The following is a 14,696-nucleotide window of genomic DNA, read 5'->3' on the forward strand; positions in this document are numbered from 1 at the left end:
ATTCGTAGTGGGTCATAGTTCGACCAACCTCATGAATACTATTGAGGTAGGTTGCAAATTGCGAACCACTAGGAATCACAACCTTCACAGGGATGGTGGCTTATAGTCACAGCTCTTAAGCGTTAGTATATTTTATTAGTGCAGCCCCACTTTTGTGCTGTAAGATTCTGCAACACTGTGGCCTCCAGGAAGAGTAGAGTTCTGAGCCTTTTGAGGTCTGTCCTGCCGAAGACTTAGAGACGCACGAAACAGAGCAAAATGTGTTGACATTACCAGAGGCTACTGGATCAAAAAATCTAAGTAATAATAAAGGAGGTTTGCTGGAAATCATGTATTGGCAGACAAGTAATATATACTGCGTTAAAAGACTTCCCCATGGCTCTGCACCCTAATACACTCAAAAAGCGGAGTGAATATTTGAAATGAACACTCGAGGATTTATGAACTTTAGTTTCTTTAAGAAATGGAAAACATACTATGGAAAATGATTTCTAAAGATGTATTTGACTTAAGTATGGAATCAAACATAAACATTAGTGCAAATATTGAATCTTGTTTTTTATATATATATATGTGCAGCTGTGTGCATTTATATATCATTTATGTTTAGTAGATATATCATTTAAAAATGTGAACAATTGGACGGTTACTTACAATCAAGAAGCTTTTGGGCAAAAGTCTTATATGCAAGTAAGGAAAACAAACTCAAGAAAATTTCGGGAAATTGGCAGCGGTATTTATTGTGTAAATAACTCGAATATTACCAAAACCACCTGGTATGAGTATCCAAACGACCATTTCAACTTATTTTAGGGACTAAAGAAAGTAAACCAAACTCCAGTGGCATCTCACCTCCTGGAAAACATTATAATGACCAGTGAGCAATCAAGCTCAAAGGACATGGCACATGAGACAATGAATAATCGAGGGAACGTCCTAGAAAGCATTCTGAACAGCTGTGCAAATCAGGACAGGGCGAAGTGATGGGGCACTCTGGCCAAATGGCATCCCTCAAGCTCTGTAGAAGATAAATCAGCACTGTTTGGTGTGTGAAATTAATGGTGGGGTTCAGTCCTATTCTTCAACTCAATGAGGGACCTGATTCTTAGAGAGGCTCTATAATCCCTACAGTTTACAAAAGGTGTGCCAGGTCAACACCTGTGAATTACAGGCCAATAAACCCTCTGGATAATGAAGCTAAATACTTTCCTCCACTGGTTCGGGAAAATTTAAGAGTCTGGAAGAAGGATAGGGGAATAATTCTCATCCAACAGGCTTCTGTTGTGGTACCCACACCTCCCCAAACCTCTTGGCTGTCTCCCTCACCATTGAAAACATGCAGAAGGTTCAATCTTCTCTCTCTTTGTTTTGTAGACTTCAAATCTGCATTTGACTGTGTCCCTAGAACCAAACTGTGGGAAAAGCGGACTCAATTGGGAGATACCGTCACCACTGTTAAGGGCCATCCAACTTCTTTATAGTAAAACATGGGTGAGAATGAAGATTGGTGATGGTTCAAGCATCTTCCTTAAGATGGGGACGAGCCTCAGGGGTACCACAGCACAGTTCACTGTACACGGGTGGCAGGCCACTGACTGGGTACAGGGGGAGGGACCCACTACACATACTTTGCAGAGGGACCTCTTAAGTTTCGTTATGCCACTGATCAGTGAAACAAAGGTCGATTTTACAAAGACTTATAAATACTGTATGAGAATATTCTACAAAGAACGGCCTAGTAATAAACCTAACAAAAATTAAGGTAATTATAACTGATAAGAAAATAAGCAAAAATTGTATCTTCAATCCCAACAAATAGAGAGCGTGGAAGATTATAAATATTGTTGGGTGATTATGGACTAGAGGGTCCTTTTTACCTAAAAAGCTGCAGTTGCTAATTAAAGGTGGCTCTTTAATTGTGAATTTCCATACCTCATATAAATCCTTTGGAGGTCCCTCCTCTTGTCCCAATGCTGAAAATTGTCACCGCAAAACTATTGCAACCGCTTATATATGGTAGCGAAACATTGCGTGGCAGAGATCCAATTGTGCTGGATAACGTACTCTCTCGATCTTACAAACACCTTTTTGGACTTCCCAAAAATGTTTTTTCAGCACAGATACACTTAGAATTCGCCATTATGAAGCAAAGTTTAGCGAGCCAGAGAGCCTTCCAAATTGTCATAAACTCAGAGCCACAAAACTGCATTCTCTTAATAGGGTTATATGGTCAGAAATCGAAAATGAGCAGAAATCTCTGCTGCTAAAAGATTCCCTGATTTTACTTCAGACCTCTGGAACACACCAGCTATGTATGAGATCTTTAAAAAAGGATCGACTAGAGGAATAAGGAAGATCTGCCTCCTTTAAGACAAGGCAATTCTGTCAAAACTATTCCATACTTGGATGCTGTTGAATTGCTATAATAGTCTGAAAACACAACCATAACATGTATTGTATTGTATTGTATTGTAATAGGATTTATATAGTGCTTACTACCCCTGACGAGGCGTCAAAGCGTTTTTGGCGAGTAGCACGCTATTCCAGAACTCAAAAGGAATTAGTGGATTAGTATAGGGAAATATGAGTACAATATTAGTATTATTATGAGTTAATTTGAGCAGAGGATATGTGAGTTTGTTAGTTGGATTGACTAGAGTAATGGAGGGAATAGAGGAGGGAAGAATCCAGAAGTGTTAATTGGGAGTTTATACTAATAGGATGAGGCTTGGGACGAGTAAAGGAGAGATGGAGGAGGGAATGGTAGAGTATAATCTTTCAGTCACTGATCAAACACATCTGCTACATAATACAAGTATATCACTGATGAAACGTCTGACCCAAAGACCCTTAAAGGTCGTAGAAATGTAAACCCAAGATCCACAAGGACCCACTCGAAGTACTATCCTGGAACATAAACAGCCTAGGCAACCAGATTAAGAGAGGAACCGTGTTGCAGTACATCAAAAACACTCCCATGATATTATAATGCTACAGGAGACCTATCTTAAGGTAACCACAGAAAAGCATTGTAAAGATATGGCTATTATGTGATAACCCACGCAGGCTACACATCAGAGTCGCAAGGAGTGGGGTCTATTATTGAAAAAGACAACACAGTTTATCTTCCAAAAAAAAGAGGATTGACCAGCAGAGGCGATATACAGTACAATGGGATGGAGTAACGCTTAATCTATGTTCCACCTACATCCAAGCAAAATTTCACAGGCAGGCACTGTCAGACCAGGGATTCTTGTTGCTACAGCTGCCCCCAGCATGCAAGTGCTTGGAAGCAACCTCAACACTGTTGTCATTAAAGACTGGTGCAGAAGAAACACTAAGGGAACATGGGCAAGCCCGGGCTCCTGGCCAGGTTTTTTTTTTTTTTACCATTTGGGTATTCAATGCATGTAAAGAAACAATTTATGCTTTTTTGGTTTGGCTGTCTCCCATTGTGCTATCATACACAACCATGGGTTACAAACTGTGGAAATAGGATCTATAGACTATGCTGCAACACAGAAGAAGACATAATACACTTGGTCAGCATATGCCCTTCTTTTATGGATGACAGAAGAGCGTTATTACGATCTGCACATCCAGACAATCCATCATGCAAAAACAACAAAGTGATGGATGAAATACTCTAATCTCAGTCACTGACAATTGCTCAGGGCTGCATCCCAATCCATCATTTTTCACTCACCATGTCACCTCGGTTTGGACCCAGTCATATGTAAATCTGTCTTGACCCTCCTCCTCATGGGAACAGTTCAGCCCGAAAAGCTCGGTCCTCCCTGAACCAGAACACAAGCAACACAGGTCCGTTTTCACCCTTGTTATGGGCTCTTCAGCCGGGTGTAGCCTGGTTCCAGTGGCACAGTGAGCGTGGGACCCATGTCTGGGCATACCTGGCACACTTAGGATATCAGATGCAAAAACATCGAGGTGATGAATGAAATGCTTGATTTAATTGCCCAGACTTGTGTCTTCAAGCAGGCAAACTAGGTAAGCCTTGCCTGCCTCCTGCAGAGCCCTAGGAACTGTACTCTGGAACTGGAGCTCAGTTTTAAAATCTTGAGCAAACTCCTTCAAGAAGCACTTAAATGGCAGTTTGCGGCTCTACGATTCATAGATTTTTGGTGTCTTAGGGTCTTTCAGAACAACTGTGCCAGGCCTGTATCTATGAGGCTTCTTTGCACGGTCTGTGGGTGGTGTGCTCTTCCTGGTGGGCTTAGTAGCCAATTACTTTCTTGGAGCCTTTCCTCCAGTGGGATTACGGGCTGTCTGTTTGGTTCGAGCTTTTTTATTTCTGCAAAGAAATGGTGCTGCTTCACTCAACTTTGTGCTGCCAAACAGTCCTAGGCGCCATTTGTATCCCTCACATCTGAATGTTTGCTGCATTTTCATAGAGACCCAAGACCAGGTTTAAATATTTAATAGACTTCATTTGCAATATAACTACCTTTTGTAAGTTTTTATTATTTAAGCATTTGGTGTCAATTGATATAGGCAAAGGGAGAAATTATGCCACCCCTGGTGAGTTGAGTAAAAATAAAAATAAACCAGTTTGGGTCAGGAATCACAGCTCTCCAAGCCACCCAGTATCCTGGATGACGTACAGATACTGCTGGAGGATGACTCCTTTGAGGATCCAAAGAACAATGCTAATGGATTACGAAAAGGAAGGAGACAATTATCAAGTCGCCAGGAAAGTCCATGTCTCTTAGTGGGGAAAGCTGCAAAAGGAGCTATCTTGCATCCTAAAACACCAAACAGTCCCTGGTCCAAGAAAGAAGAAAGAGGGCAATCAGAATTGAGTCATGAAAAGTTCTAAGACCTCCTTAAACAACATGCATGTTGGGTTCTGTTAAGGATGTTAGTGATTTAATCTGCCAGCCCATGGGGTGGCATCTGCCAAACACATGGCATTGCATGTACATCACAAATCGTAAAGACTCTTATGACTACAGGGATCTCAGTGACTGGCAGTGAGACTAGAGAAGGACCCTGGCAGATATGATCAGAGGGAAGTACTAATCCTTCTAACCCCTAAGATGGCCTGACTGATTGGAGTTAAAGAGCAAACCACAGAAACGGTTGTGCCCCCTGATAATCAAATCTCTTTGCCCTCTACTAAAAGAACTTTGGATCGCATGGACTGTGACTGTCAAAACCGGTGGCAATCATTAACATTTAAACTCAAATTACTACCAGATTTAGGGCCTGATTACGACCTTGGCGGATGGGATACTCCGTCACAAACGTGACTGATATCCCGCCCGCCGTTTTACAAATTCCATAGGATATAATGGAACTTGTAATACTGCAGGGGGATATCTGTCACGTTTGTGACGGAGTGTCCCATCTGCCACGGTCGTAATCAGGCCCTTATTTTCTTGGAGAAAAAATGGGGAGCATTGCAAGTATACTAGGCAATAAGGTGACAGAAAATGCCTGTATTAACCCACAACCTTTCTCTTGGCAAACTCAAAATCACACATAGAGACATCCAAAAAACACCCACATCCAAGAAAAGTGGAGAATAAATGGAGGCCAAAGAAACTCTTGGCACAAACATAGAGAGCAGTCCAAGTCAGTATTGTGTAGGTTATAATAACAGGGGTGGGCAAGTTCCCTCTAAATTCAACAACAAAGGGAAGATACGTCACCACTTATGAATATGCCTTGCTAAGTTTCTCTGACAGGAGTGGTACTCCTACCATGAAAGGTCGCCATGAAGACCAACCTGCTTTCATCAACAAATCCATATACTAGATACAGAATGTAAGGCGCTGCTACTCGGTCATTCATAGTGACATAAGAGGGAAGGCAAATGATGTAGCTGAGGCAATAAGAAATAAGATTATATCGATCTCCACATGGGAAACTCAGATCTTTGTCGCTGATGTGTTTAGCATTGATTTTGGTCAGTTGCCCCTTCCCCATGTTCCAGCCTGTTGAAATGCAGCACTTTCTGGTATCACACAGTAGCAGATTTCCCGCTTGTTGCAGACAACTCCATGCCTTTTGTTCATGGTGACTCACTTGGAGTCTAGAAAGAGATCATGATTAGGTGTAAAAGAAAGAGGAAGAAAACTAACTGTAAGGAGGAAACACAACCTAGTGAGTCGTCTTCACATTAAATCTGATCTAAGGATAATGTCATGGAACTACGCAGCCCTTGCAAGGAAGCTAGTTGAGCCAGTTTGGCGTAAATATGCTGCACCATATTTGCTTATTTCAAGAAACCTGGTCCATCACCTCTATTCACGTGCAAGGTTTTGCAAACATGGGTATACAGCCCTAACCCATCAGAGAGGTTGTGGCTTTGGAAGCTGTGCACGTAAACAGTAATATCAAACTGTACCACAAAGAATATTCCTAAAAACTATGAGGATGTCCAGCAAGTGGAACTGTTGTTCCTGTCTGCCTAATGATTAACAGCAATGAAAGTTTATATCCTGATTGTGTCCATGTATTTTCACACCATATTTGAACCAAGTAGAGGTGGTTCACATTTAATAGAGACGGAAGATTCATTCTGGGGCGTACCATCAGGTTAGGTGCCTTTTATTAAGCTCCCATCATGGGTCTCCGTAAGCTAGCACTATTGACACTAAGATATGGTATCCGTGCCATGAATGCTACGACATGCTCGGACCTACCATCCAAAACAACCTTTCATCTCGGGGATTGACCACGTGTTGACGAAGCGACGAGTGAAGGATGGGCAAATACAGCGAAAGTGACCAGGGTCCACTTATAGTACATGGACGCCTGCAATCCCTTCCTAAAAGCCAGTCTCAGATTTCCTGATTAGAGTCCAGCTGTGATGTCTCTAGTGACCTGTATGAACCAAGGACGTAGCTACTCAACTGTAATAAGTTACTACAGTTACATAGTGATGTCATAATATCTGTTGCCAGTGTTAGTTTATATTTGTTTGATACACTAGGACATGGAAGGTTTGATTAGTTTTTTTTAGCTCCTTTGGGCAATTAACTTTCACCGCTGTATTAACCAAAGTACTTAGGAGATGTTTTCGTCAAAATGAAGAAGTACTATCATATGATCCGAGAACATCAGCATTTATTTTAGTATTCTGCGTTATCCCTTTTAGCTCATGAAAGTCTTGCGTGTGTTCTCATTCAAAGAGGGCATCGCCTAGCAGCTCAGACTGGATAATTCGTACTGGAGCATAACCAAGGCAAATTTACATATGTTTTGTCTGAATTGCACAATGAAAAACAATAGACTGAAATGCGGGATACCAGTAGCTTAGAATAGTCCAAGCATTCCATCAATCGCTTTTCATTTTTTTGTTTTTCAAAAGTGAGAGTCTGCCTTGGAGGTAGGTGGATGTTACATGATGTTATATGTTCTGTCACCAGTACTGCTTGCCTGTTCTTTCACAACTCTTAACGTAATTGCAGTAGAAGGTATTCTTAGAAAAGCTAAAGAAGAAACAAGGTGGGTAGGCTCTAATGCCTGCTTTGCTAACTGAATGTTCTGCCCTCGTATAACCACCACTGTATTGTAAGGGCAGTGACCAGTCTTGTTTTTATTTAAAGGCACTGGCTGTCGGGATGAATAACGTCCCCAATCTATTTAATTTTGTAGTATCCTTGGTTTCATTTCTTTTTTTAGTTTTTCACTGTCGCGGCGTAAAAGATAAATAACTTTCCTATTATTTTAGCCCACTGGTTACTTGCACTTTGCAGTTTGGATTGCTGCAGAACTGCATTTTTAACACAGTCCACTGGTTGCCATGGATTCCGTAAAGTAAAGTCAGTAGATTGTATTTAGCCTGTCTAATCTGCAGATTGGCCCTAGTTCTCTGATGGTTTGATGATGTGTTAAACGTACATCCAGACTTGCAATTAAAACAGAGGTCAGAAGGATTTATCTTTTGGGAAACGTTCAAGTATTGCTTATTGTTTTTGAGAACTTTGTGTGATCTTGCTAATATTGTAGGCTGTCTTCTGGAAGACGTTTGGTGGTTGTTGTTGTTGTTGCATCGATACAAGGCATCACACATTTTTTTAAACATATGTTAGTTTTTATGCCCAAAATTACAATTCTGTGAGCATGAGGTTAATGAATCCCTATAGTTATACAAGATTGTCAGAGCTAACGGTCCATATCTCAATCCATCTACCCAAAACACAACTTGCACATGGTAATTGGATTTGCCATGATGGGGTTAACATAGTAGCCATCCAGATAAAGTTCACAATGTGGTTACATATACTCAGACACAGGTTGGGAAGCTGTTAGAGGGAAATCTGTTAATAAAATAAGACCCATCAATTTGACACAATAATATAGGTTTAATCGATTTTCAGCTGGGAACAACAGGCAATCTCAACATAGAGGCCATGACTGAAGTTCAAAGTTCTAGTTCACAAGCAGTGGTATTTATACTGTAAAAACCACAAAAAAACTATGCTGACAAGTTCAGCATTGACGTAAGCAAGAACAAGCAGTACAGAGAAGATAATAGGGGAGAGGGACCTCTTGACAAGAGCACATGCACGATTACTGGTCACCTCATGGGTGGGTAAGTAACATTGACGTCATTCTGCATCTCTATCTTTTCTGCACAACAAGTGATTATATGTTACATGATGCTCACGGTAGCCCTGCCTTGTGCTAGTGCTTATCTGACCCAAACACAGTTCCCCTCACCAAGATATGAATGACTTGTGGTTTTTAGGGCCCTTGTGCTAAGGCAGGATACACCCTTTTGTTTGTGCTAAGTGAACATTTTGAAAGCAACAGTTGTTGCAGCTTTAAAGAAAAACTCTCTTTCTAATGTGGTTTGGGCCTCTTGTGTGTTTCAGCACAGCTTACTTAACAATGCAGCATGTGTATAAGTTTCCTTAAGTAATAAGTGTTTGTCCTAAATATGACCTGCCTTTTCTATTGAACCCACAGTCTGTCTTTTTTTAGCATGTCATGTATTAAGCCTTTCACTATTTACATTAGTTTATAACTATCCCTAGCCTAAAATGTTTGTATTGGGATTTGGGAACTTATGTTTGTATGTATGTGATGTGTTCCTATTCTTCCTACATCAAAGCGAGGGGAGAACAGGTTGGAGAGGGGTGGGACAGTGGGATCAATCCACTAATTACCTTCTACAATCCATTGTCAACAAAGATATCAACGAGAATAGTCTTCATAGCATTTAATAAGAAACCTTTTAGGGTTTATTTGCATTTGTTTCTTTCATCGTGATTCCTGTAGCAGGTATTTCCCTGAGAGGTGTTGGAGTCACTTATAATTCCCCCTCAGTGGAGGATAGTATCAAATTTCCAGAACCTCGCAAGGACTGGATGTCTAGTGCCTCTGCGTGCTTCTCTATGCAATATGTTGCTTTCAGCCTCTGCCCACTTTTTAAGTTTACCCAGCCATGATTCATACATTGGACCTTTTTCACGTTTCCATCAGCGGATGATTCACATTTAGATAATATTAGTGCCAGATCAATATATCTATTTGTGACAACCTTTTCCTTCAGTCGAGCATAGGCCTAGGAGATAGCCTTCTGGTGAACTGGGAAATTTTCCCTGTTAGTCATACTCTTTAATGCGGCTGCCACTTCGTCCCAATATTCTCTTAGTTTTGGGCATTCCCAGATCATGTGGTAGAATGTCAGAATAAGCACACCTTGGACAAGTTGCCTGGGCCCCAGGATAAGTCTTGTTCATCATTTGCGGTGTCAGATAAGCCCTGTATATTTACAAGGTTTCACACAAACTGCTTTTGCTCAAGAAGAGTCCGTATTAAAGTAAATCATGTGTTACTACATTGATTATTTACAAATAATCTTGAATATACCTAGGTGTAGATTAGTGAAGATGGAAGAGAAGTTTTTATTGACGTGGAAAATGGAGGTTTCATTTATGGCACGAAGGTCCGAAGTAGATTTTCTGAGTTCAAAATGTGAGACTCCAGATGGCGGCTCTGACTTTCTCAAACGTGTCCAGTTGCTGTTTACCCAAATTCTAAACATCTAGGAGAGTGGATGGTGGGAGTGGAGAAATTCACAGAGTGGATCTCTGTAGATTGTCTGATGACGAACTTCTTTGTGACATGAAACTAGATGTTTGAGCCCAATGATTTTTCTAAAGTCGCAAGTTGTTCCTGTTGCAAAATCCAGCCCAAACCACCCTAGCAAAAAGGGCAGTGCTACTACTGGACACTGAAGCCTTTGAAAATACTTGAGACCAATTTGGACATTCCCACGTGGCCTTCATGTTCAGAAAGTAGAAAAGAACTTTCCTATAGTAGTCAGTGAAGGTTTGAAAGGCGTTGATGTTTTGTGGAATGATTATAAAGTCTCTGGAACTAAACGTCTGTTAGATATTGAAGGAATCTTAAATACATAAACTTTTAACATTTTCCAAAACATAACAATCAGTACAAAATGTAATAAATATTATGTAGCTTTTTTTTTTTTTAAATCACATGATCATAATAAAAAAATCAACTATCAACGTTGACAAAACGAAAGCTTCAAATCCCAATTACAAATCGACTCCAATCAAATATACGTGAATCAAAACCGAGACAGTTGCTGTAGAGCAATTTCCCGAGATCTTATCAAAAGCCTAAAACTCGTACTAACCTATCCTGCATCGTAGAATATCAGTACCTCACCTACGTTATGTATCCTATTGGAATGCAAACAGTTTATGAAGTAGTCCCTGTGTGCGCCCGACAATGTAGGACAAAGCCAAAAGACTTATCACAATGATTCTGGCCCATATTTATACTTTTTTGCGCCGCGCTTGTGTCACTTTTTGGCGCAAAAGCGGTGCTAACTTACAAAACACACTTGTATTTTGTAAGTTAGCGCCGCTTTTGCGTCAAAGAATGACGCAAACGCGGCGTAAAAAAAGTATAAATATGGGCCTAAGTGTAAATCCCAAAATCGACATTTGCCTTTAGCTGCATTCTTGTTTTTTGGGCCCAGAGTTAATGGTGACATGCCTGAACTGAAACCTCGTAAATCTCTGTCCCATCAGCTGGTTAACGGCTTTTCCCTAAAATAAGTGGTTTCCCAGTAACATAACTGAATGACAAGGAGAATACAATCCTCATGTTTGTAATTTTATGAAAGTCTTTATGTAAACGGACTTCATTTGCCTGTTTCCATAGTTACTCTATAAAATCAATCTAAAATTTCTTGGGAGACCGAGAGAGTTACTGCGGAATTGACTCTTAGCCAGTTGTTTATGGCCTAGTCCTCCCAGCTCAGTAGTGAATGAGGAGTGAAAGTGCGCAATTCTAGTAATTACGGTAGCGCTCTGCAGTAAAATGTACTGTATCATGCCAAATGCCCATGTAACAAATAACACGCGACCTCGTGCATTCACAGGCTAACAACTTTGTTAATCAAAATCGGCTGTGAAACTGCTGGTACTGGTTGTTAAACCTATTTACAACCAACACAACGGTGTGGATTTTCAGGTTAAGGGAGTGAAATTGTTGAGACAAATTCAGGGCGTACTACATAACATTTCTAGGTGATAGTATTATTTGATACTGTTTATAAAACCAAAGGTAAACTGGTTTAATCGTGCTTGTTGTCAAATGTTTGCCTTAGCCATATTTATTCTGAAGAAAGTTATTCTAAATGCCCAGCCATTCGATCATCCTCTGAAACCTTACCAGTGTGTGTTTCAGGAGAGCCAAATCATTGGCGTACATTAGTAAAAGAGGGTATGTGTACTATGTCCTCGCTGGAAAAGGAGGCAGTGATGACAAAATCCAAGGTAGGTTAGCTGTGTAATGATAACATAGAGTAGGCATTTTATGAGGCCATTATTGTTAATTATTCTGCTAGTTCTTGTCTCTCCAATAGCAGGGTCTCTCCCCAGGTGTGGATATGGAAAGCCTGAATTAACACCAGTAGTCCAGGGTCAGTCCTTAAATGTTAAGCTTATGCCACAGGCGCCATAGGATCAGAAATATACATTTTTTCACATTAATTAAATTCCTAATTAAATTCTATAACAGTGGGCACATAACTGTTACCATGTCTGCGTTGCAAGACCCAGCTCTAAAACTAGTGTATTCAAACAGTAGAATGTTCTTTGTTGATCTAGCCAGTCCGATGCCGTAGTTTTATTTTTGCAAGAAAGTTTGCTCTTGCAATCTAGTAAAGCAATCGCTCTAAAGTTGCCTAGAGTACATTGTGGCCCCATTTTATGGATTGGTACTAGAAGATTTCCACTCCAGGATTCCAGAATTGTCCCCTAGTTAATTTCATTGGTAAACAGTGCTAACAAATCCATGGCTTGTCATGCAACAATGGAAACTGGGATCGAGAAAACAAATTACATTCGAAGAATGTGATGGGCTGTGGGCAGATATCTAGAAGACAACTGGCTCTATTCAGCATAGGTAAACATGGTACAAAGTTATGTTTAACTGGTACCGGACACCTCACAACTTAAGTGTATGTACCTGTACTACTCTGATAAATGATGGAAGGAGTACAGACTTAGTGCATGTTTGAAGGTCCTGTCCAAAGACTGAAACCGGGGCGGCTCCTCCATGAGGGAGGAAGAGCGTCTCCCCCTGCCAGCAGCAACAGCTGCAAAACCTTTACAAGGAAACGATAACAAAAGTGTTTGTTATTGTTTCCTTGTAAAGGGGCGGGCCATGGGTGTGACGTGCTCTGAGGGGGAGGGGAGTGCTCAGCACTCCCCTAGCACTCCTCCTCAGAGCGCATGTGTGTTTGGTCGCACGTCTCGGGTCGGCCAAACACATGTGCACAGGGCTCTCCACAGCCCAGCAACAACAGTCTGCCTGGGTGCTTCCAGCCAATCCTGACACTGCTTTGAGCAGCCTCCGGATTGGCCACAAGGCAGGCTGGGAGCCTGTGCATGCCTTCAGCCAGCAGAGGAGCGGCGTGGGAGCCAAGGTAAGCTTATTTTTTGTTAATTCTTTTAAATTTCATTACCGTCACACCTGCCACCCCCTGATTTACCCCCCCTCCCTCACGCCCTGTGCACAACCCTGTCCCCTTTAACACTTGTGAGCCGCAACTGGACTGAAATGTACTGGAAAGAAGTGCTAAGCCACAAATAAGGGTGGCAGAGTTCTCAGTCCCACAGGGCCCTCTAGTCACGATCATGGGCCTCAGACTGATGGAATGGGAAGGCCTCATGCCATGAGCATGGAGAGTTATATCACAAATGCTACTGGCAGCAACACACGAAATAGCAGCTAACTGGAAGAAACCATTAGCACCGGACATTACCTAATAGTCAGTGATATTTAGGAGACTCGTGTACATGGAAATGATCATGCACGTCAATTGAACAAAAAAAATAGAAGAGAGCAACCCCTCTTACATTCAAAAGGGACAACCATAAGAAACCAAACAAACAATATACCTTCCCCTTATGTTAATCTTCTTCTACACAATTAAACCCAAATCTTTCCTCTTGTGCTGTCTCTTTAAAAACCGATTGTAGACCACAAAAACATTTCTGGCACTCCTCAAAAATGATATACATCTTTATTTATTGAATCTCCATATTGACACCAAATTCATTCATTAAAATTACATAAAAACACACCCGACATTGCAAATGTTAGATTTCCATTTTGCACAGTACCTATGTCCTCAAAATCCATCATACAATCAATATTTTTATATACGTTGTGTCAGTTAAAATCTAACAAATTACAATCAATGAAAATTAAAACATCTAAAATCTGTCTATGCAGCATTTTTATTATTTACCTCATATTCATAAGGACATAATTATAAAAACGATATGTGAATGTTTTAAACTCCATATGCATTCTTATGAGTAGGATGTTGTTCCTGTTTATTGAAAACATCCATTACCCACCACACAGTTTACTCCTTGTATATTGACTGGTTCGAAGCATCTCATTCAGATGTTTATTCCCAATTTTACCACTGATATTCTAGCGGGTCTCCGAATTCATTAGTCCTTTTACAGTGCTTTTTCATATGGAGGAAGGTGGTTAAGTGTGAAAATGGAGTGTTTTTGATGGATAGATTTTTGGTGGCCACGAGCAGTGCAGGGGCCCTCCTGTGGCCACCTTCACTTGTTCTCTGCCAGCCTTTCCATGGTGGTAAAACCGCCATGAAATGGCTGATAGAGAACAAGGTTGTAATCAGCAGGGCGGCGCGGAGTACAGCGCTGCCCTGGCTGTTTGTAACCAGGACCGCCATCAGCCTGTCAGGATCTTGGATCCTGGCAGGGACGGCGGTATGTCAGCGGGTCTGTCCGCTAACCTTGTGATGTGGTGGCGGTCTGACCTTCACAGCTGCGGCAGTCTGACCGCCACCGGTAGACTGCCATCTTTGTGACTGCCTAACTCGTAATCAGCCCCAATATCTTGTCCATTGCAGACGATGTTATGTTGTGAGCATTGGACCCACTAACATTCACAGGCCAAACTGTGCTCTATTCTGCAACAGGTCTGGGCCACTGACAATAATTGACTCCTGTTTCTTGAAGATAATTACCCCTCCCCTTAAGATGAACTGGAAAATACACTGATACTTTTATGCCTTTGCTCCGCATTTCTTTCCTTCGCTATGTGGTCTTTCTTCCTGATTATTTGATCAGGACACACAATCTCAGAAAAGAAGAAAGCAACAATTGCCATGCATAACTGACTTCGCTTTCAACACA

The 14,696-nt window shown here is 41.2% G+C and overlaps 1 protein-coding gene across 2 annotated transcripts in view; it reads left to right on the plus strand.

Moving 5' to 3' along the window:
- DHRS11 (dehydrogenase/reductase 11) overlaps positions 1-14,696 on the plus strand; it is a 352,716-nt gene that overhangs the window by 93,291 nt on the left and 244,729 nt on the right. The window lies entirely within an intron of this gene.

Source organism: Pleurodeles waltl, chromosome 3_2 (genome assembly GCF_031143425.1).
Source record: "Pleurodeles waltl isolate 20211129_DDA chromosome 3_2, aPleWal1.hap1.20221129, whole genome shotgun sequence".
NCBI lineage: Eukaryota > Metazoa > Chordata > Amphibia > Caudata > Salamandridae > Pleurodeles > Pleurodeles waltl.